At 39.6% G+C, this 22,096-nt stretch overlaps 1 protein-coding gene across 5 annotated transcripts in view; it reads left to right on the plus strand.

Moving 5' to 3' along the window:
* CTBP1 (C-terminal binding protein 1) overlaps window positions 1-22,096 on the plus strand; it is a 234,096-nt gene that overhangs the window by 94,947 nt on the left and 117,053 nt on the right. The gene's annotated exons all lie outside the window — the stretch shown is intronic.

Here is a 22,096-nt window from a genome sequence, read left to right on the forward strand (position 1 = left end):
CTCCATTATATATTGAACATAAAAGAGAATTTACTCTTGAATTTCAGCCTTCACTTAAAAATGTTTGGTTTTCCTATATCCTTACAGGATTGACTTGACTTTCAAAAGGAGATTCCTCAGCATCAGGGAGGAATCTGATGGCACATTTGCACATCTGTTTGCAGTGACTTTTTTGCACTCAGATTTTATTTAACTTGTATAATTCTGTTGTTTTCTTTAGTAAACAGAAGTAGCCCTACAATTCTGCTTCACAAATGCCTCATTATGCTGAGCTGTTAATAGTTCTGTTAGTATTGTTAAAGTATTAACAGAAGAATAATAATTGCTCTGCTGTAATTGTATTGAGGCTAAAAAAGCATTCTCATAGAATATTAATGAGAGCCTTTTTCGAGGTATGAATTACTGTTCTTAGGACAGAAAATAAACAAAACAAAGTACCGTCCTGGAAGAACATAATAATAAAAATCAATAAGGCTTAAATTTAGCCTTGAACTCCCTTGTTCCTCATCTCCTGACCCCATTTGTGCTTCCTGTAGGTCCCGTGGATCTGCTCTGCACCATATGTGCTCTGGTACCCAGCACCACAGAGGGCTGGGAGACTTTTAACAATGAATTTTTTTTCTGTTTATCTCAGCCTTAAATTACTTTAACCTTATTTAGTCTTAAAAACTGTGACGGTGGAGCTAGTATTTTATGCAGCATTGAGAGGAACTGGAAGTGCTTTTCATTGCTATGCAAAATGCAGCTGGGGAATAGTGCAGAATTAACGACAGGGAGTTGTGCTCTTGAGAGTGTGAGCAGTAGTTTATTTTCATTTCTGTCATTAAATATCTTATTACCATCTATTTGTTTTTTCTTTCCTCTCCCCTGCAGTGCAAAAAAAAAAAAAAAAAAAAAAAAAAGGGTGATTACTAGAAGGTAGGAATTGTACAAATGCTGGAAAATACCTTAAATCAGTGACCTTCAGTTGACCTCTGCCACTGCTGGTGTGAGCCCAGCCTGGTATTTTTTTTTCATAGTGAAGTTGAAGTACCTCTGTCATCTTTTTCCTTTTATCAAATCTTACTCAATTTTATATCATGTTTCTGATTTGTAAGCAAAATCCAAATATAGGAATAATTAAAAGAATGATGTCTTTTAAATCTGAAGAGAGTGCATCAAGACATAATGAAGCACAAGTGTTTCCTGGGACTTGCTTGACCGTTAAAAATTTGCAGTTTATGTTGCATAATACAATTTTCTGACTGCTTTTGCTAGCAGTTATTTGTAAGTAGGCAAATGAGCTGCCATTGTAACACTTGGCTTTTTCCACTGACCTGAATGAAAAAGACAGTGCAAACTTCAGTTTGTTGTTTGTTTCCTGAGATTTGAAAGGGGCTTCGATTTATATTCTAAAGCATGTAATTTCTTTTTTCAGTCTCATGTACCAGCTCCTTGTCATCCTTCATTCTCTTTCGTCTGACATCAGTTTCTCTCTTGTCCATTTAAAACTGAAACTTGAAAAACTGCAGTTTTATACTTTATATTATTCTTCTACCCTGGAGCTGTTTTTAGTGTCTTTATTGCAAGTAGACAGATGGTGATATTTGGTTTCCTGTCAGTTTTAATGAATATAGATAGGAGTGATAAGAACATTTGCTTCGTTTAGCAAACTTCCTTTTCTGGCTTTTAATTAATGAAGTGCTCACTGGTGTGCCGCTGCTTTTGTATGTGCTACAGTAAAATCTTTTATACAACTCAACTCGTAGTGTCGGATAATGGAAAAAAGAGGATGAAAATAACTTTTCTCTCAAGATCCTTTAAAGTTTGCTTACCCAGACTTGGAACACTGCAGACATCAGCCATGGAACTGCTCGGACGAGCTGCCGTAGCAGCATTCTCTGTTGCTGCATATTTTGGTAATATTTTGTTTTTATACCAAGAACCCAAAGGAAGTGGTCTGGGTTTGGTGTTCACTTAACCTTGGGTGGGGTTCAGCTCAGCTTTGGAGCAATTTGCTTCTCATGCAATTTCTTAAATAGAATATGGTCCAGAGCATAAATTTGGTAAAATGAAAAAAAAAACCAAAAAAACCCCTTGACTTTTCAAACTTCCCCCCCCCCCCCCCTGCAATTTGTAATTTGTCCTGCCTTGGAGAGAACGGAAAGAATCAAAACATTAATCTTTAACATTGATTTTTTTTTTTTTTTTCCAAATAGTTTGATTTCTGTGTTAGCTTAGCACAGGCATTATTTTAGATCCTTGTAAACTATTTTAGAGTACATTATTTTTAAGATCTTTCTGCAGTGTTTAATACTAAGGGGTTTTCCTTTCTTTTTGTGTATATTGGGCTTTTAATACTGAGGCCGGATCAGTCCTTGTAGGCAAAGTTGTTTAAATAATTTCTTCTTTGCCATAACAGTTTGAGTTCTTTAATGATAAAAGTAACCATGTCTGTGTGTGTAAAACATTGCAGTGGGTAAAGTCTGAATCCTGGCTGTGGATTTAAAATCTCTGCTTTAGCTTTGTAGCTCTAACAGTTCAAGATCTCACTAGATGGAGTGGAGTGAAGGACCAGAAGGTCATCTTTGGGAACATTATTTTCTGAAGCATCTGACTGCTGCTAATTCTGAAGAAACTGATTTTAAACCTGTTGTGTCTTAATATTCCTGTTTCCTGTGTTAAAAAATGGACTAGATTTTGTACTTTTTTTGGGACTTTTGTTTTGCTGTAGCCTTATAAGGGTAGGATTTGGTTCCCTGGTGGCAAATCTGTTCGGGGAAAAAAAACTTGGTTTATTTTAGCAAAGCTGTTTTAAAATACTCCAACAAGCCTGGCAGGAGGCAGAAATAGTTGTTATTTTATATTATTTCTTAGGTCTTTCTGAAAACGTCACAAAGTGCAAACCCTGTTCCTATGAAAAACTCTTCTCCCAGTGAAAGATACCTCCATTTTAAATGAGTTAAAACTGAACAAATTGTTTTCTCTGATGCATTTGGTGAAGGCAAATAATCAGGTACGTGTACTACATTTATTGCATGGATGGAATCACCTCTGCAAACAAGCAGTGACTGAGGTTTCAAACGTGTCCTTCCTTCCTTCCTTCCCAAAGGTCACAAGTAAGGAAACAAACCCACGAAAGGACGTCTCAAGAGCAGCTTATGTTTAAATAAATCCTCACTTTCTGTGCTTGCTCTCCCTGTTGGTGGGTTTGCAGTTCTCGTGGCTGTGTTGGTTTGTGATGGGTGATGAGGAGGGGTGTGTGAGCCATCTCAGGGGGGACATGGATCTCTGGGGGCAGCTGCAGCATGGTGCCTTCTGCTTCAGGACCTGGAGGACAGCTCACCTTCTGTGGGAACAAAGCCAGGCATGCTCATCTACTCTTGTTTTTACCATGGGGGTAAAAGCACAGTACATGCCTTTCTTCTGAACCAGAAATTAGCCCTGCTCCAGACAGCAGTGCACAGTACCAGGGCCAGTTTTAATCTATTTTCCGTGCAGAAGTAAATGTAAGCAAAAAAAAATGCACAGTGGTGCCTCCTAATGTGTAGGCAAGAACATTTTAACATTGTTAGTTGCAATATTAAGGTTGTGCTTTCATCTCTTTCTGGTTCCTTGCCATCTTTCAGGAAACAGAACTGCGTGTCTTCTCTCTTAAAATAAAATAATGCTTTCTGATGCCTCTAAGCTGGTGTTCCTCACTGTATTTGACATAGGTATTTGTGAGTTTTATATGAAATCCACGCTTGAATTAATGGGAAAAATAAACACTTTGAATTCAGACTGAGTAAAATCTTCTCCCTCTGGAAAGAGCCCATAGTCTTTTTGTATGTGTTTTTTTTTTTTTTTTTTACTTTAGCATTTGCTTCTTATTCTCCGAATAATTGTAGTTGCATGTTCTTTTCAATATTTGCCAAAATCTCCAGCAGTTCTTATTCTCTCATATCTCGTTCAGTCATGAGCCAGAAGGAAAGAAAGTCATCTGGAAAAGAAAACCCACAGGGCTTCATTCCCTTCCCACGCCCCATCATTTTCTCTCCACATATTTGAAGATGTGAAGCAATTTAGATCAGCGTTCTCCATCGTTCCTTTTTCCTAACCCAATTCCTCTTCTTGCAGAGAGAAACAAAAGGAAGATACAGAAGAGAAGTTGAAGAAGAAAGGAAAGACAGAGGAAAAAATAGTGGAGAAAATCAGAACAGAGTTGTCTTTTCTAAAAGGAGTTGTCCAGGAAGCAAAATGAGCAGCTTCCCTCATTTTTTTTTTTTTCCTGTTTTTAACCCATCCCAGATACTGCAATTCTGAGATAAGTGGGTCAGGCAAAAGGGCATAATTAATAGTGATTTCACAGTTGCTGTGAGTGTGAGAGCATAGTGGGAAGAATGGATTCAAGGAAATGTTGGCAGGCTCTCAGTGGAAAGCTCCCAGCTGAGCCCCAGGTTGCCGTGCCCATCTTCTTCCATAAGATTTTGGGCTGTGCCAGCCAGGTGGGAGCTGGATCAGAGTGGGAATGGAGCAGATGGATGCTCTACTGGATGCTCTAGTGGATGAAGGGCAGCACATCTTAAGTACAGTGAATTTAGTATGGGAGAGGATGCATTTGTGAGAGCAGCTGGGGAAAGGATGGATCAACCCTTTGAAAAGCATTGTGGGGAAACAAAGAGCTAAGTGCCCTGACCAGGGGGCATAATGGGACATAATTTTTTTTCTGACACATATTCTGAGTTTATTGCTAAGGAACATTTCTTGTTTCCCACGTGGACCTCCAGTTTCTGTTACCTTGCAGTGCTTTGTTTCCTCTGGTTGGTGATCACGTAGCGTCACCGAGGCTTGCATGGGATGTGCTGCACGTGGTCCAAGGACAGCAATCTGTGCATTTCTGCTGAGAGATTAACTTGATCTTAACATCTGGAGATAAGGAGAGAGCGCGTGCAGCAAGTTACAGTTTGAAGGTGCCACTGCAGAGAAACTTCTTCAAACAGATGTAGTGGCATTGCTGACATGGAAGGACAAACCACTTGCGTTGTTCAAGTCTGCTTTCTGCAAAGTTTAGTTTTATTTGCTTTTCTTTTCCTGATGGAGCCAGGTTGCTGTGTCCTGGTCAGGAGATGGTGCCATGTTTTTGGATGTTCCTAAAGCCCTGATGGGTCTTTCTGAATTCTGGTGCCCCATCTGCCCTTGGACAGGTGGAACCCCTTGGATTAATATTCCCAACAGTCTCTGTGCTTGGATTACGCATGCCCAACATCACCTGCTTGTATTGTCACCAGAGCCTGCAAGAAAAGCTTTTCTGTTGAGGAGGAAATGCCTGAGCAAGAACTTTTTACATCCCTCTGACACACTCAACTCAACCGCATTGGAAATGTCCTTGGGAGCAGCGTATCCTGGTTGCTGATAAAGATTCTCTTCATCCAGCTGTGGCCTTTCAGGGCCAGCTGTTGGGAGATCACTGACCTGCAGCCCTTGCTGGAGAAGGGTTGTTTGTGAGGTTGGACACTGTGCTTGCAGAAGAAAGGCAGTGTATGGGATAGGCTGTCCCTGATGGAGAGGGGGAGTGCAACACCTTGGGAAGATGATCTTATTTTTTTGGCCTCCAGAATAATAGTAAATTCATGCTTTTAGGCCTAGAAAAGTGGTTGTGGGTACCAACATATAGCAGAATAGTTGGCTATGTACATCTTGTGGTTTCAGCTCTTGAATGCAGAGGATGAAGCAGAAGCATCTGAGGGGTTGGGTTTTTATTTTAGATCAAGTCTATGTTTCAGATTTTAGGACATATATGGGGGCCTGAACTTTATGGTACTCAACCTTTGTCCTTTTCATGAAAATAAAAAGACTGTTCTCTCTGTGAATATGAATGTGTTATTTTGGTTAAATAACTTGAGCTCTTTATTCACATGATTTGAAATGGTTTGGAATTATTGCTAAAAAAATCAACCCAACTTTCTGAAGGATTTTGAAGGAAAAAAAAATAATTTCTCTGAAAGCTGTAGCTCAGTCATCAGCAGGTCTGTTCTGAGAATGAGTGTGTACAGCCCACACAAGGGCACATTTGATTGTCGGATAGACATCAGTAACTGGTATTTTTCTTCACAAAAGACCTTTTTTCCTTAATACTGAAGATGTATATAGCCCATTTTTTCAAAAAGAGCATCTGAAAAACTGCTTTAGAAATGTTAGTTATTATCAAACACAAACTTTGGAACATTTTAATTTTTCTAAATTATGGTATCAGTGCAAAGACAATAAATTGGAACTGAAGGATGCTTTCCAATTTCTCCATGCTTTAGACAAAACATTTGTGCATCTGTATCTTTTTTATGTATGTTGAAAGTGCCATATGGAGAGGTCACTCTGTGTTTCAACTGGCAGATGAAATAGGCTAGAAGTAGGAAGCAACTCTAAACCAAAGGGTTTTTCAGCAAAGGAAAAGCCCCAGATTTGCTTTTGTCCTGTGGTGGACATTTACACTGTTGACTAATAATTATGATTTGTTGTATTCTAACAAAGAGACATCAGTGGGCGATTTTTTGTCAAGGGGAAAAAGATGACATATGTAGGAATAATGCTGTCTATAAAAGGCAGAAAGCTTGCAGGCAAATACACTGAGCTGGAAAATGGTGATCTGTATCCTTTGTAAACAAAATGTAGGTGAGCAACTGCAATTGCATCTTTTACACACAAATGTGGAAAAAAACCCCTTCAGTTGTGCCTGAATCGCCAAAGCCAATTAAATGCATGGGCTTAAACAGAAAGATAATGAAAAGAATAAGGGAAGAAAATTACAAGTATTTGGCAAAAGCCTGGTGGGGGAATGTAGTTATCATAAAGACCATTGGGGAAAATCGCAGTAGATGACTTCATGGTCATAAGAAGACGCTGTTCCTCCTCAGTTTTGTAACTTGCAGAGTAGAAAAAGCACAACTTGAGTCTGTCCAAAAAGGCTCAGGAAGAGTGAGGACAAATTCCTGTTGATGCTGTGCTGTGAAGCAGTGGCCTGATTGCATTATCTGCTGAGGGGAAAAATGATAGATGGCTGAGGTCTCCAGGGAGGATGGAGAGCAAAGTGGTGGTTCTGCTTTGGTCTTACCTATTGCATGTTCTGCACCTTTGCAAAATTGAATATTAGTTTCATCTTGGAGAAACTCAGAGTGTGAGCTGTCGCCATAAGAGTGATGGAGTTTGCTCAGATCAAGGAACAGGATGGGCAGAGGTTCAGGATCTGAACCTGGGTGGATGTTGGAGGGGGAAGGCTCATTTCTGGGAAGGAAAGACATGTCAGAAAATAGAGTTAGGAAGTGATAGCCTTGGGAAGGTCAGAGCTGGAAAAAACCAGAAGTGGTTAACAGTGGGAAGGTCACGAGTTTGAGAGGGATGAGACTGTTCTGGATGCATTGGGTGAGTAGGAGTTTAGCACTGACCACAGTTTGCCAAGCAGAGGTGGTGAAAACTGGAATATAGGGCTCGAAATTGAAGTATTTTCTTCCTTAAAAAGGATTTCTCCTTCATGTTTTTAGACCTCTAATGGATTCTTGGTTTGAGAATAATTGTGGTTATTTTCTTGTTCTTTTTCTCTCTCTTGTTCCGGCCAAAAATAGAATTTTATGTAACAATCATAGGCACAAAGTTTATTTCTTAAAGGAGATGTTTAATGCTAACACGTCAGGACAGTGTTTTGGTTTTGTTTCTGTTCCATTCCTACAACCAGGAGAAATCACATGAAATTTATCATTAAATCAGAGGCACAAAAGGTTTTCTCAGCAGAACATGGTATCAGTACTTTGACTTAGAAAGGAGTTGTGCAAATCCACGCTGTATTTTTCCTCTTGCAATCCACTTGTCACAGTATGTTGATTCCCATTATGAACTCATGCTTCAGGAAATTGTGCCACTTTCTTTTAATTTTAAATTTTTTTTTTATCACAGGATTTTCAAAGTGAGTATATCTGCTCCCTATAATTTCAAAGCAGAGAAAGAGACTTCCTAGGGCATGTTCTAGCCTTTCTATTTCTGTAACAAAGATCTGCAACTTGGTGGTAGAAGACAAATGATTCATTTTGTCAGGAAAATACCACTTTTCTAAGTGGTTGTCAGGGCATGTCTGAAGCAAATACAGAAAGATTAAAAGCAATCATCTTGTGTAAACGTTCAGCAGGACTCTGGGAAGCAGATAAGGAATCAACAGTCAAGAAACTTTGGATGGGTTGCAATAAATATATTGTCCTGTATATTTCCATAGTCATGTGGGCTTGTAAATTGTGGGCCCAATTGCAAGGAAATACTGAACATGGTTTTATACCAATAAACAGATTTCTGCCTGGGTTTCATTGCTTAAAGAAGTGTTGAGTAAATGTAATGTAATTTTTTTAAGCAAACCAGGTTGCAGTGAGAGGAAATATTACTTAAAACTCCAGGTGATTTCAGAAGTCGTGGAACTGCCATGGAAAGTCACTCAAGATTTATCAGCAGTATATTTTGATGAATAAAATATGTGTGTTGCTTGATACTTTTATCATGAATCAGGAAAACCCCTGCAAGAGGCACAGGAAGAGCAACTGTATTTTACATCTTGTCCATTGTTCTCTTTTAGTTTGGCTCTGTGCCCTTCTAGTAAAAATTTGTGTTTCTATAAATCCACATTATATACATTTGCATCACAATTATATATATGTAAATTATATCAAGATATCAAATGCTCTTGGAATTATTCATTCTTCATGCCAAGATGTGTTCATGATAAGCTGTAGACAGTTTTTCAGAGATCTATTAGAAATACTTTCATGAGCCTTTTCCCCTCAGTTTTGGTGTTTTTCCAGGAAGAAGCCATTGCCTCTTTTATTCATAATTTTGTGTGATTATCTGTCATTGTCCCAAAAGGATTCTGACAGAAGGTTGTCCTAATATGAAAGGCTTTTTAGCTGGCAGCCTGCTGGTCTCTCAGGCTGCAGGAGGGGAGCGAGGCACTGAATTCCCACGTGCTCACAGTGGAAAACGTCTGATGGGAGCCTTTGACCTGGGGTTGTCTGATGTAGGGCCACTCTTTGGAAATTACTGCTTGAATTTGGAAATTCTGCCTTTTCCACCTGGCCCAGTACTAACCCTTCGTGCTCATCCAGCAGCTTCAGCATTGCTGGTCCCCTGGTCCCTTAGGAATTTTGTGAATTTTGAGTTTCATTTCAATGCCTGGCAGACTAGGTAAGAGAAGAGGAAAGCTGATACAGGCTCTTCATGGTACAATTCTGCCTTTTTTTCACCAGGGATGCACAGCTCGAGCACTGGTTTATTTTTGAGAGATGAAGATGTCAAGCCCTATAGAGGAATTCAGCACTTTTTGCCCAACTCCTCATTTCATTTTAGGCCTGTTTGGAAATCTGTTTTTGTCTTGATCCAACCAGATCTCATGGTGGCCTATCAGGAGTTTGTGACCTTCTTCATCCAGTTTAATGCCAGCACTTCTTGAGTGCTTCAGGGAATCCACACTGGTTTATTTAGTCATTGTAAATGGCTTTGCATCTCTTGACTGTTTTCATCACTAGCTGTTAATAAATCTTGACCTCAACTTGGATTTGGTCTTCTACTTGTGCTGCAGCATCATTCCATCACTGGTGGTACTGTAGGTTCACAGCATTCCCTGAACTTCCAGACCAGTACATCCATTTTCCAAATCATTAGGAAGTAGTATTGTACAAATTGCATTTTGGAGCCCTGTTTTGAGAAGGAGGTTGGGTTGGACCGGATGATCTTGTTCTCCTTTCCAGCCAAAGTTGTTGCAAGATTTTATGCTGAGGTTTTCTCTTAATCCTTTGTTGGCTGTTTCTTCTTCCCAGGTTCTTGCTGTTCCACTGGTTATCCTGGGTGGTGTGTGGATACAAAGCCACTCTTGCTATTCAGCATTGACAATTAGTTTAGTAGACTGGTATTTGTTTATTGATCACTTTTAATGTTTACTGTGCCCTGTTACCAACCAGAGATCTTCTCAGGTTCATTTATCATAGACTTGACTGAAATCAAGGTTCACCAGTGAGGTTCCTCTACCCAGGCTCTGTAGATCTGATCCTGCATTTCCTTAGCTCTATGCCCTTATTCAATGAGATCCTTATGGTACCTACATCAGAGGCTGAAGCTGGTTTCTTGGGTGATCACAGGTCTCCTCCTTGTCAGGTTTCACTTCTCCTTGGTGCTGTCAGTCCTCTCCCAGGCATCCCAGCTCTTCACTTCCACACCTCTCGGAGCTGGAGTTGGTGTTTTTCATGCGTTGCAGCAGCCCTGCTGCTTTGATTTCTTTGATCTGGCTGCAGCATTTTATCAGAGAGACGGAATTTAAATTTCAAATTTACACTTGTTTGTAGAGTTTGTCTTGATAAATGCACTTGTAGTTAGGTAAATCGCTGTTCATTGAAAAGCTGTAATGCAGGAAATCTGCAAGGATGATGATGAGTGTTACATTACAAGGTGAAAATGTGACTTTTGATAAGGGTAGAGGTCCCTGGAGTGATTGAAAAGCACTGTGTTGTCTACCCAGTGTTAGAATGGGGATGGAGGGAGCAGTGGCTGCTGAGGGTTTGTTAAGAACTGAACTGGCTGGTTCCTCAGTTTTGCTGGCAGAAGATGCTGTCCCATCATTGTGCAGCAGTCTGGGGGCAGAGGATTTGCCTCTCAGGTGGGGAAATGGGTAAGGTAAAGCACATCAGGGGCTTAACAGACTGCTGAGGGGAAGGCAATTACTTCCCTTAATTTTCTGTTTTATTCTTAAAAAATAATACAAGTTGACTTTGGCATTTGTTAGAATTTAGAAAGTAATAAATGCAAATGAAGAGACAGCTGCTGACAGGGCCAGGTTGTTGTGTATGTCCATCTTAGTAATATGTATAGCAAACTAGAACTTTGTGTATTTTTAGTCATATTTATTCCTAAAAATTGGATAATTGGTTGCTCTTAGTTTCTTGGAAATTCTTGGTTTTGCCCAGTGAGTTCTCTTTAGACTACATGCAGTTTGAGTGGCTTTACCTGATAGTAAATGTAGTGTGAGAGCAGTAATGCCTCCCAAGGACAGGAATAAAGCTGTGTTTTAGCAGTTACCTTATTTTTGTGGACACTTGTTTTCGGGGAGATGGAGAAATCTTCATCTTTTTCACAAAGGAAATGGAAAATCTTTTAATGGTAAATTTTAAAGGAAAATACTCTAAAAAAACAATCCAAGGAATTGCAGATCTTTTTACTTTTGTTGGGTGTTGTAAGCTTGACCTAGTTTTGAATATCATTGTGGCTTCAAGGAAGAAAAAAAAAAACAAACCAAGAAAAAAACAAAAAAAAAAAACAAACCCCAAACCCCCTAAAACGAAAAAAGGAAAAAAAAAACCCTTCTATTGAAAATTTAATTCTGGAGACATTCCATCATGGGTTACTATTTCACATACATATTTAATAGTCTTAATTCATATTGAGGGCAAAAAGAGCATTGTTGTAATGGTACATATGACTTAGATTAAATATGCTATTTAAATGGAGCACTCTAAAGGGTATGAAAGTGTTTATAAGTTTATTTTTATTCTGAATTGTTACTAGAGCTGGTTAAGAGAGGTGAAAAACGTCTCATTTGCAACTGTTTTTCTTGCTATTGCCAAATATTGTCATTCCCCTTCTTCTTCCTCTTGCCTGCAGGTTTTGAAAGGAACCAAAATTAACATGCCTGTCCTTATTAATTATGCTTTCTATTTACACAGTGCGATACAGTGACAAAATGAGTTTCCTGTTGTACCAATATCTTTCTGTCACCACAGCTCTGGGAATATTATTGTTTCTTTCTCTTCCTCCATGGAGTCAAACCCATTTTAAAATTTTTTAACTAGTAAGGTGGAATCTGAGGTATAAAGATGTGAAAATATCTTATTTGGAAATACAATTTTTTGAAGATTGAGGAATCTTCCTCCTGTTTGCAGTGACAGGAATGTGAATGGTGCATCAGGGGCCTTACTGATTGAGGTAGATGTTCTTAAAATGATGCTATTGCTGCGACTCAGGACACTTGGTTTCAGTGGTGCCCAGTTTAACTCTCAGGTTTAGCTTCAAAAGGTTGTGAGTAATTTTTTTGTGTGGTGTAAATTACTTTCTGCTGATTACTTACAACTTTTTTTTGCCTCTACTAATAGTTTGCCATATTTTAAAAAAACAACAGTGTGTGTTGAAACGACAGAAAATTAAGTTGTCTGCACAGATTTATAGCACATAAATTGTCAAACTGCAGGATCTTTTTATGGAATTATTTTTAATGAGGGTAATCGTGTTTATTTAACCATCTAGGTTTGTCTATAACATTTGACTTGATACCATACAACTTATTAAGTAGAAAACCAGAATGACGCAAAATGAATACTCTAAAGATGAAGTGCATTAAAAATGGGCAGTTTGTACCAGAGTCCTGTAGAGAATTTTTTGTCTTAATCCTTGCTGACATTTTTATCCATGATGTGGAAAGAAAACTGTAAAGACATCATTGATGTTTGTTGTTGAGACAAAGATGGAGATTAGTGAAGACAGGAAGTCATAGCACAGGTAGCTCTGGATCACCTGGTTTTATGGGGTTATTTTAATATATGATTTAATAAATTGGAGGATGAAGTCAGATGCACAAAAGCAAAAGCTGCATGTCATACTTGCAGTGGTGACTCTGCTCTGTAGATGAACATGGACTTCCAGAGCTGCCATTTCAGAGCCATGGCCAAAATGAGGTATCACTCCCATTTCAGGCACAGGGAATTGCTGCTCCAGGGGAACTGAGAGCTGGGTCCCTCCACCAGGTGGGGAAGGTTTTGGAACAGATGCACAAGGATGATTTAAAGGCCATGTCATTTGAGACAGAAGAGAGATACTTGCCTAATCCAAGATGAAAACAAAAAATTGTCCAAGTTGTCATAAATTGGACAAAATTAAGCTAGATACAAGATGATACTGTTTAACCCCAAGAGTAATCCCTCAGTTTATCAGTGCTGAGGGGTGTGGAGAGGATGACTAACACAGCCTGGAGAAAAGGGGATAAGTGTGCAAGAGTTTGGGGATGGAACCATATGATTTTTAGCAGTAGAAAGTAAAGGTCCTGTCACCTGCAGCTCCCTGCACAGGAGCTCTCAGTGGAGGAGCATCTTCCAGTGGGTTCTGCGTGGGAAGGAGTGAAGATGCTTTGAGCTGAAGTGTATGCTGTAAATAAGAAACAAGAAGGATGAAAAAGAGTGAGTGAGCTGTGCACAGTGGCAAGCAGGAGAAAAGGGCTGCAGGGAGATTTGCTGTCATTTTCAGACTTTTTTTTGAAGGACAACCTTAGTGCCTTAAGAAAGAAGAAGCAAGCAAAGCCTACAAAAATCACATGCATTTTAAATACTGCCAATTCCTAGATGTGAGGATAAAACCCTACTGAGTTTCAGAATTTAACAATTAAAAAAAGTGAGCAGCCAAGGCATTTATCTTGTTTCTGTTGCCTGCTTTACCTAACTTTGAGAAGCTTCGTGATTATTCCCCAAAAATCTTTAATATTCAGAAATCCCATGTAGTTTGGCTGGTCTCTTACACTGAATTGCAGCAGTTGCACACAACCTACTGTGCCAGTGCTGGGAGTACTTAATTGTGGAAAGCTACTGAATTCAGCTGCCCAGACGTTGGGGTAAGGAAATCTTCATTACAGCATCTTCAAATGTGCAGAGTTAAGAAAACACAATGGGAACAGATGAGCAGGATTCCCACAGCCGGTCCCTCCCCGGGGTCCACGGCAGCATGGGTGGTTTGGCATGTGAGTGAGATTATTATTTTTATTATTGCTTTAAAGCTGATATTAAATCAAAGATTGTACAGGGGCTTCCGCCAACCAAAACAAAAACATTTATAATCCAAGTGGGACCCTTCAGGGGTGCATCAGAAATGAAAGTTTGCAAAATTATTCAAGTATACATGAAACAACTGGAACTGCTTTGGGTTATGTTCTTGGTGTTTTGAGGTAATGCTGTGAAAATCAAATATATTTATTAGTTTCATAAGCTTTGTGCAGGAGTTTCACTAGGACCACTTAATAAGCAGTTTACATTTGGAGATCTGTCTTTTTGTAAATGATATCTCACAGTTTTAATTTCTCTGATGTCTATCACTGTAACCAAGTCTGAAATTAGAGATGGAATCTTCTCCTGAAAATTAAACCTCAATTAATTTCAATTGGAAGGAAACAAGTGCTTCAGAGAACTGTATTTGGAGAATTAAATGTTTATTATTGTTTGAAAGCTTGGGGATATCCTGCTTGAAATAAGTTGGGAGTTCACTGGCACCCACCCACTTTCCATTCCTTCCCTCACACTGAGGAGTTTGGTCTTTTTTTTTTTTAATGCAGTCTTATAAAGGGATTTTTGCAAAGCAGAAGTAGTCCTCAGCATTTGTGTTTATTAAATGCAATAGCAAAACCAAAACCAGTGTGAGCATTGCAGGTAGGTGTAACCTCTGGTCTGTTGCAGAGAAGAAACAGGCTGGATTTCATTAGGCCTTGCTTCAGACTGCTCTCATCTAATTAGGAAAATAAAATCCCAAAGTAGATACACCAGAAAATCAGCATAAAGATTTTCAGTGGAAGGACTATAAAGTTTGGAGTTAGCATTTTAGAAGGCTGATCAGGACCCAGCATTCACTGCAAGTCTCTACAGCACAGGCAAAGATGATTTTTCACGTTGTGGAAGCGAACACCATCCATCCATTTCCTGAAAACACCTTCTGTAGGTACATTTTAAATAACTGGAAAGAAAGAAACACAGTTTTTCTCTTTTTATGGGTTTCCTAAAATACCTCTGGTGAGCTATTTCTTGTTGTCTTGAGGGAGGAGGCAGCGCAGGGGTTGCCATGGCGATGCGATTTCGGTTCCATCACCAGTCAATACAGCAGTGCAGCGTTACACGCTTGGCCCATCTGTTCCCCTCGGTGGAGACCCCATTCAGCTGGAGGTTTCTTTTGTATTCACAAAGTGGGGTAATAAATGACCTTTTATTATGGGTGGAATCCCTACGTGGGTGGAAAATAACTTCTTTCAGATGTGGATGCTCTCTTTGTAAACGGGGAGGAAAACAGGCTTATTTTAAAATTCAAAATCAAATTACCAAAAGCTTTTCTGATAGAATATTTTTTCAGGACTAGTCTGCAGGTTCCAGTTCAGAATTTCAAAATGGCCATTTGAGCCCAGTGCTTGAATGAGCAAATATGTTCTGTATCACAGCACTGGTTTCACTGCCTTACTTTTAATTAACACTGTTTTAAAGAATGTCAAGTCATGAGGTTGGGGTGGGTTTTTTTTGGTTTTGATTTTTTTTTACTTGCTGGTGGTGCTTGTAACTGAAAACCAAAAAAAAAAAAAAAAAAAAGAATAAGGTTTTTCTCACCAATTAAAATCCCAACAGTAGCACCATTCATCGTTCCTGCTGTTCCCTGAGGCTTTAGCTGGAGAAGGTGAGCTGGAGAAGGGGATGGAGGCATTCCTGGACGCTCAGCCCTCCCTGGCTGGAGGGAAAATCAATCACGGCTTGCCGGGGTTGTGTAACCCTGACCCCGTGTACATCCCAGTTATTGCCTTTTGGGGAAAGACTTGTTTTCCTCGCTGCTAAAATGTCCCATGCTCCTTGCTTAATTTCCCAGAAAGGGAATCAATTGCATAGTGGGTTTTTTTCTTTTTTCCTCCCTGCATTTGATACCATCATATGGTAAATATTAAGTTTCTTTGTTTTTCTGCTTCAAAAAAAGAGAAGCGCTTTATTTTCTTAAACTTAGATTAGTTAGAGTGTGCTTAGTAGTGGCACCGTGGGAGATATCCTCCAAACAACTGGCAAAGTTTGGATCAAAGAAAATCTGAATTCAGGCAGACCTTAAAAACATTACATGTAAAATACAGAAGAGTATGTATTTTTAAAAAACATTCGGCTTGATGCAGGTGAAGGAAGAAACCAAGATTTCCCTGACATTCCTCCATTTTTCAGTATCTTGCCTCTTTGTTTTATGGCTGAAGAGGAGATTGAAACTGCATTTCCTGGACTGCAGCACTGAGGAGAGCAAGCAAGCCCTGTCTTCTGTAGGCTTGGGTTTGGACCACAGTGGCACCTTCCCAGCAGAGGATGAACTGGTTGCTCCTGTCAGTGTGATCTGTAGGGTTCACATGTCACAGAACTTGCTCTTCCATCTGAGTGCAGATCCCTGTGGGGTCAGTGGGGTGGCCACTGGTGTTCTGCTGGGTTAGTATTGACCCCCACAGGACTGGGGGCCTGCCAGAGGAGAGTCCTGCTCATGATCTACGTGGGGATGGGACTGAACAGGAACGCTGCTATTTGTTACAAAGCCTTAATCAGGAATCATAAGCACTATCTCCGGTTTTAATTTTCTGATTTATAATAACAGAATCTGCATAAACGGAGCGTTCTTGTACAACATCCTTACTCATCTAATTGAGCCTCCTGCTCGTAAAAGGTAATTAAATCCAGGCTGTGTAGCTGTAATTAATGAGTGAGGCTGGGACGTCATCGGCTGTGGATCCATAACCAGCTGTGTCTGCTGTTTCCCAGTGCAGGCACTGGTGTCCACTGGAGCTGCCCAGAGGTGCTGGACCCTGCTCACTGTCCTGCCCTGTGTCCAGTCTGGGTGTGCAGCTGTTTCAGCTCCATCATTAGATGAGGGTTTTAGCACAGGGCAGGTGTGCTCATGACTTTGGTTTTACCTATCTGAGCTTTACAGCTTCACAGGATGGGGAGTCATGGAGGCACAATATAACTTCATTCCTTTGGAGATTTTTTTAAAGGTGTAGTTGACCTATGTTTCAAAACCCTTAACTTCCCTGCAAAGGGAAAATGCACTAAGCCATTTTATGCTTTCTTTTGTTAATTCATTTGGATGTCAATAAAACCCTTGGTTTTTTAGTTGCATGTGTAGTACTTTTTGTTAGTACCTCATTGGTTTTATCCCAAGTGAAGCAAGACTTGGCTAGAGAAGTTTGAAGTTGATTCATCTTCTAATTTAATATTTGGTACTTTCTTTTTGTTGAAAACATACATTGCCTGCACAAATCTGAGTTGTCTAAATTCTTCTAATAAACTGGTTATGTAATGACTTAGCATTAATTTTACATTAAGGAACTGTCTTTCATATTTTATATTTTTTTATATTTTAAAAACACACATGAGTGGAAAAATGCATCCCCTTATGTTAAGAGAGAAATGAAACTTGGTTTGTGTTCACTGCAGTGCTCACTCTGAGCTGCATTGTGGCAGGACTGTCATTTTTTGTTGATGATGTAGAATCTCCTCATTGAGATGGGTTTAAATTTACAGCTTCTGAGTCAGTAATTGACCATTTGGTCACTGAAGAGGAGACTTTTAAAAAGTCCCCCAGCTCTGGGTGGATGGTGCTAACTTCCAGTGATGTCTGTTGGTCTTAGACCTAATATCCATTCAGTAGCTGAATCCATACTAGTAAATATTCAAAAAATACGATCTTTTTCTGTAGCACTATCAATCCTGGTTATATGGGGGTTATTACTGGTTTTTAATTATGTTGCAGTAAAAATTCCCAATTATTATAAAGAAATTCTGAACAGTAAAGAAGCATTTTTCTTTTTCTTCTCACAGCTCTCTTCTATTAAACGAAGTCCTGATTCTCTTAGCTTTTTTTGAAATTACTATGCAGTTTTTCTGTGCTTGTATCCAGGGCCCACCCAGAATAAAACTCTACTGTGCAGTACAGTAGTGTTTGGTTTTTTTGACAGCTTGCCAGGAAAAGATTTTCTGTTTGTTCTCTTACGATTTTAAAGTTACACTTGTCACTCTCTGTGGGCATCGGGAACCAGCAGCAGCTAAATGCCAACCAAAAATACTCCTGCAGGCACTCAGGCACTTGATTTTCTCTCTGTTTCTTTAAATGCCATTATTTCCTTGTAGTTGCAAGGAAAATGAGGCAGTGCAGGGAGTGGGGGCATGTTCAGGAGGGAGCCAGCTCTGGAGTTACACTGCAGAGCTTCAGCCTCTCCAACATGCAGTGCTGCTCTGAACTGGACCCTTCCTACAAGACTTCAGTTGTGGTAATAAAAAGCACAGCAGCCACACAGGGAAACAGTGTATTTTTTAAGACAGGTGATTCAGTGTGATTAAATGTGGACTTGGATTGCTGAATAAGGATGAAGTGTAGGAATGAACTGTTTGGGCATCTGTTTGAGTATTTTCCATCACTCCTTGTAGCTGGTGTGCTGATATTACCCATTCCAGGTGTTGCTTCCACTCTTGGTGTGGCAGCAATGCCTGGAAGCAACACCTGTTTGGACTTTGTCATTCCCTAGAGTGCTAACAAACACTATTCGACACTATTATTTAATGGGTGAGCAGATAGTAGTTTATTATTGAAACTTACTTAAACCCCAATAATTTTCTAATTTTGTGTTACTCTGAGGAGGGGGTTGGTCTCTTTTCCCAAGTAACAAGTGGTGGTACAAGAGGAAATGGCATCAAGTTGTGTTGAAGGGGAAAGTTGACTGGCTGTTGGAGGTTAATTGGATATTAGGAAAAATTACCTTACTTGAAAGAGTCCCAGAGCAGTGGCATTTAGACCACCTTAGCCTGGCAAACATTTTGGACTGGTTGCCACTGTTTGATTTAATACTATTGATTTCCAGCTTGTTTCTCTTTAGGAAATGATAATTTGTTCAAAACATAACTTCTTATGTCTGTGGATTCCCAATCATCCCTGACTACTGCTCAGGCACTGTTTGCCAATGATTTCTTTGTTTTCTTCCTAGAAAAAGTCGTAGATGTAAAAATTGCTTCAGCAAAAATCAATTTCAATTAGTCTCTGCTTTGTTACCCATTAGCACTTTCAGAGAAGAGGTTCAGCAAGAGGAACTGGAGGTTTTTAACTTTGTCACAGGATATTGGTAGAGACATTTTTAATGGTCTCATCCAGAGGATGGGAATAGGGAAACAAACAAGACTTTCCATAAATCTGAATTCTGTCCAGAGAATCTTGTATGTTTTACATATACCTGTTTACAAAAAAAAAAGAGAGAAATCATCCTGGCTTCTGTTTGGAGAAAGCACATGGAAGATATTTTTCAGCTAAGTTTCTGACATCATATTTCAGCTCAGATGAACTCAGTGATCTGTTGACAGCAGGACAGTGGAGATCACAAAACTATTTCTGGATAGTAGTACAGAGTTTGATTTAGTTTGAAAATAAGGTTGTTGAATGCCATTACTACAGCACTTACAGAGTTTATAAAAAATGAATAACAGATCAGATGGGGGATTATATTTGGAAAAGTGCACTTATGTCTTGTGTGGTGTGGCAGTAAATGCTTCATGAATGCAAGGATTTCAAATTAAATGTCTGGTAATAGAAATGTATTTCTATAACACCAATTCCTGCCATTGAATTCTAAGTGAGAGACTTCCAAATGCCTTCTTGCTCTACACACTGTTAAGTAAAAGTAGCCTTTGTTAAGCCAGGAGACTCTTAAAAAAGCCTAAGACATTGAAAGTCCTTTGTCAACCATGCTCCTTTCATATTAGACATGGATTTTTTTACAGGTAGTTACCATAGAATTTTACACATGGCATGGGTATGTTTATGAATGCCAGATTTCATAGAACTTCCATAAAATTTGCTTTAACAAGGCTCTGGATTTTGTATACTTCTCTCCAGTTAGAAAATCAGAAGTTTTTACTTGCAATTTTGCCTGAATTGTTCTGCCAGCCACTTCAGCTGAAAACCTGAACTGTGAGTTACAGGGTAATAAATTTGTGTGGCTGATGGGGACCCCACCTTTTGTAGCAAAGCAAGCCCAGATGCAGCTGAAGTTTGCAGAAAGTCTGAATGCAGACCAGAGTTTTACTTATCTAGCAGGAGATCTCCACACCACAAGAAAACACCTTGCCAGGTAACTGGTGCTGGCAGCAGTGAGGAGAGTTCCTGGGCATCCCCACGTGGTGTTTTTATTGGGTATTTCACAGCTCCCACAAACACACCCAGCTGGTTTTAAATTAACAGCCCAAATGCTGAGCTGAGTCTGAAGGAGCTGTGGCTGCACTAACTCAGCTTCTTGGGTGGCTCCTGCAGCTCCTGCTGCCCTGGCACTGCTCTTCCACCTCCCAGGTGTGGCCCACAGAGCAAGGGGAGGATGGATTCTTTCTTGATTTATGATGCTGGAATCCTGTTAACATCAGCAGGGTAGCTGGTCCTGTGAAATGAGCACCACAGGCAAAAGAAAAAGGTACTGAGCTTTTATATACATATATATTTTATATATGCACATAAGTGCAGATACACATATAAAAATAAATATTTATGAGAATATATAGCCATTTAATAAATCTATATATATATATAAAAATATAAATACAGCCAGTTTAGTATAGGAAATAAGTTATTATGCCCCCAGAGCATGGCTTGTTACAAGTCCTCTGCAGCTGAATTGCTGCTCTCATTGTAGCTTGATGTGGAAGATAAACTTTGATTAATCAATGTTTTTATTTAGTCACCTGTAGAGTGTGAAGAAGTTGTGTCATACCAAATTTTAAAGGTGGGAACTGCAGCAGTTACCTGAGTTACCTCTCTATCAAGAGATTTTTTTTTTCAAATTATAGTTAAAAGTGCTCTTTTTCCAAGTCAGCTAATTTAAAGGAATAGTCATGCAATTAGTCATATAATTGAAAAGAGTAAGAGCTCAGATAATAAGAAAAACCTGCTTTTCATTTTGTGGAGTTTATAGTTAATATTGGCAAGTTTTCCCAACTTCATTGTTTTTTCTGCTGAAATATTAGACCTGACTGGGGAGTCAATAGCAGCAGAATATCTGAGCAGCCCCAAGGGGCTGAGTGGAGCAGTTCCAGATGCTGAAAAAATTTTTATATTTTCTTGTATTTTATAAAAGCCCAGTTGCAGTACTATTTTTCTTTTGTGAAGTTTAGGAAAACTTGTTTTATAACTAACATATGCTCATGTGGAATCTCTGCTTCTGCACCTTGAATAAAGGTGGGCTAGGGAAGAGTTTCTTTGCTCAAAAAAAGAAATTTAAAAATACTAGTAAAAGGAGGAGAAGTCTCATATTTAAAGGCCTGTTTGAATCTTCATAATCTTCAAATATGAATTTCACATGTTATCTTGTTATATCTGCTATTGCTCTGTGTCAAATTTAATTCCTGACCAGATTCCTCATACCCATACCTACTGCTTTCTTTCCAAATCCCTGGACAGTAATCTATTTTATATATACCACCCTCTTCACTCATCACAGCTCTTGCAAGTAGAATTAAGATGCTGGCTCAGAAGGATGCAGGAAGAATGAAGAACAGCAGATTTCCCACAGCTGTCCTTGCACCTCTCCCTGCCATGAGACCCCTGTGCTCCTTTGAGGCTCCACAGCTGAGTTAGGCTGGGCAAAGCTTTTTCTGCTGGGGTTCTCCTTTCTTGTGGAGTGCTGGCACCTTTTCCACTGGTTGTCTCTGGCAAATATTTGGGCACTCCTGTTCTCCCACAAGTGCTTGCCAGTTCTGTGTGTTGTAGCTAATTTAGGCATTATCCTATATTATACATCATTATAGGTAACTCCTCAGGAATTTGGGTCAATGCAAATACAATTTTTTTTGCTGGCTGGGAAGAAATTTTTAAAATTAATTTTTGTTAAAAAAAAAAAAAAAGTATTAAATTGGTATTTCCTAATGCAAACTCAAAGCGTAACTCAGGATGATGACACATCTCTCAGCACCTGGATGGTGCCTACGTGGAGGCAGGGCAGAGGGTGATGCTGGTAAAAGCTGTTGCACATTCCCCAGCAGAAGCAAGGAGGAACCACCTGTGCAGCTGGGCTGTGGGAAGGCAGGAAGATGCAGGAGCCAGTGGGATGCTCCGTGCTGGGCTGGCTCATGCTGTGGATTTCTCTCTGCTCACAGGACCATCCCTGTTCAGGACTTTAGGTCAGACACCTCCTTATCTTGTCCCCTGGTTAAACCAGGACCTTGACTGGCTCACAGAGGTGGAAATCAGGTAGAAGCATTTTATAAACCTATAATTTTTGACATCTATAACCTCTGAAATCTGGCTAATCAGGATCTCATCTGGTTTATTCTTC

This window comes from Vidua macroura, chromosome 4, assembly GCF_024509145.1.
Source record: "Vidua macroura isolate BioBank_ID:100142 chromosome 4, ASM2450914v1, whole genome shotgun sequence".
NCBI classification, from domain to species: Eukaryota; Metazoa; Chordata; class Aves; order Passeriformes; family Viduidae; genus Vidua; species Vidua macroura.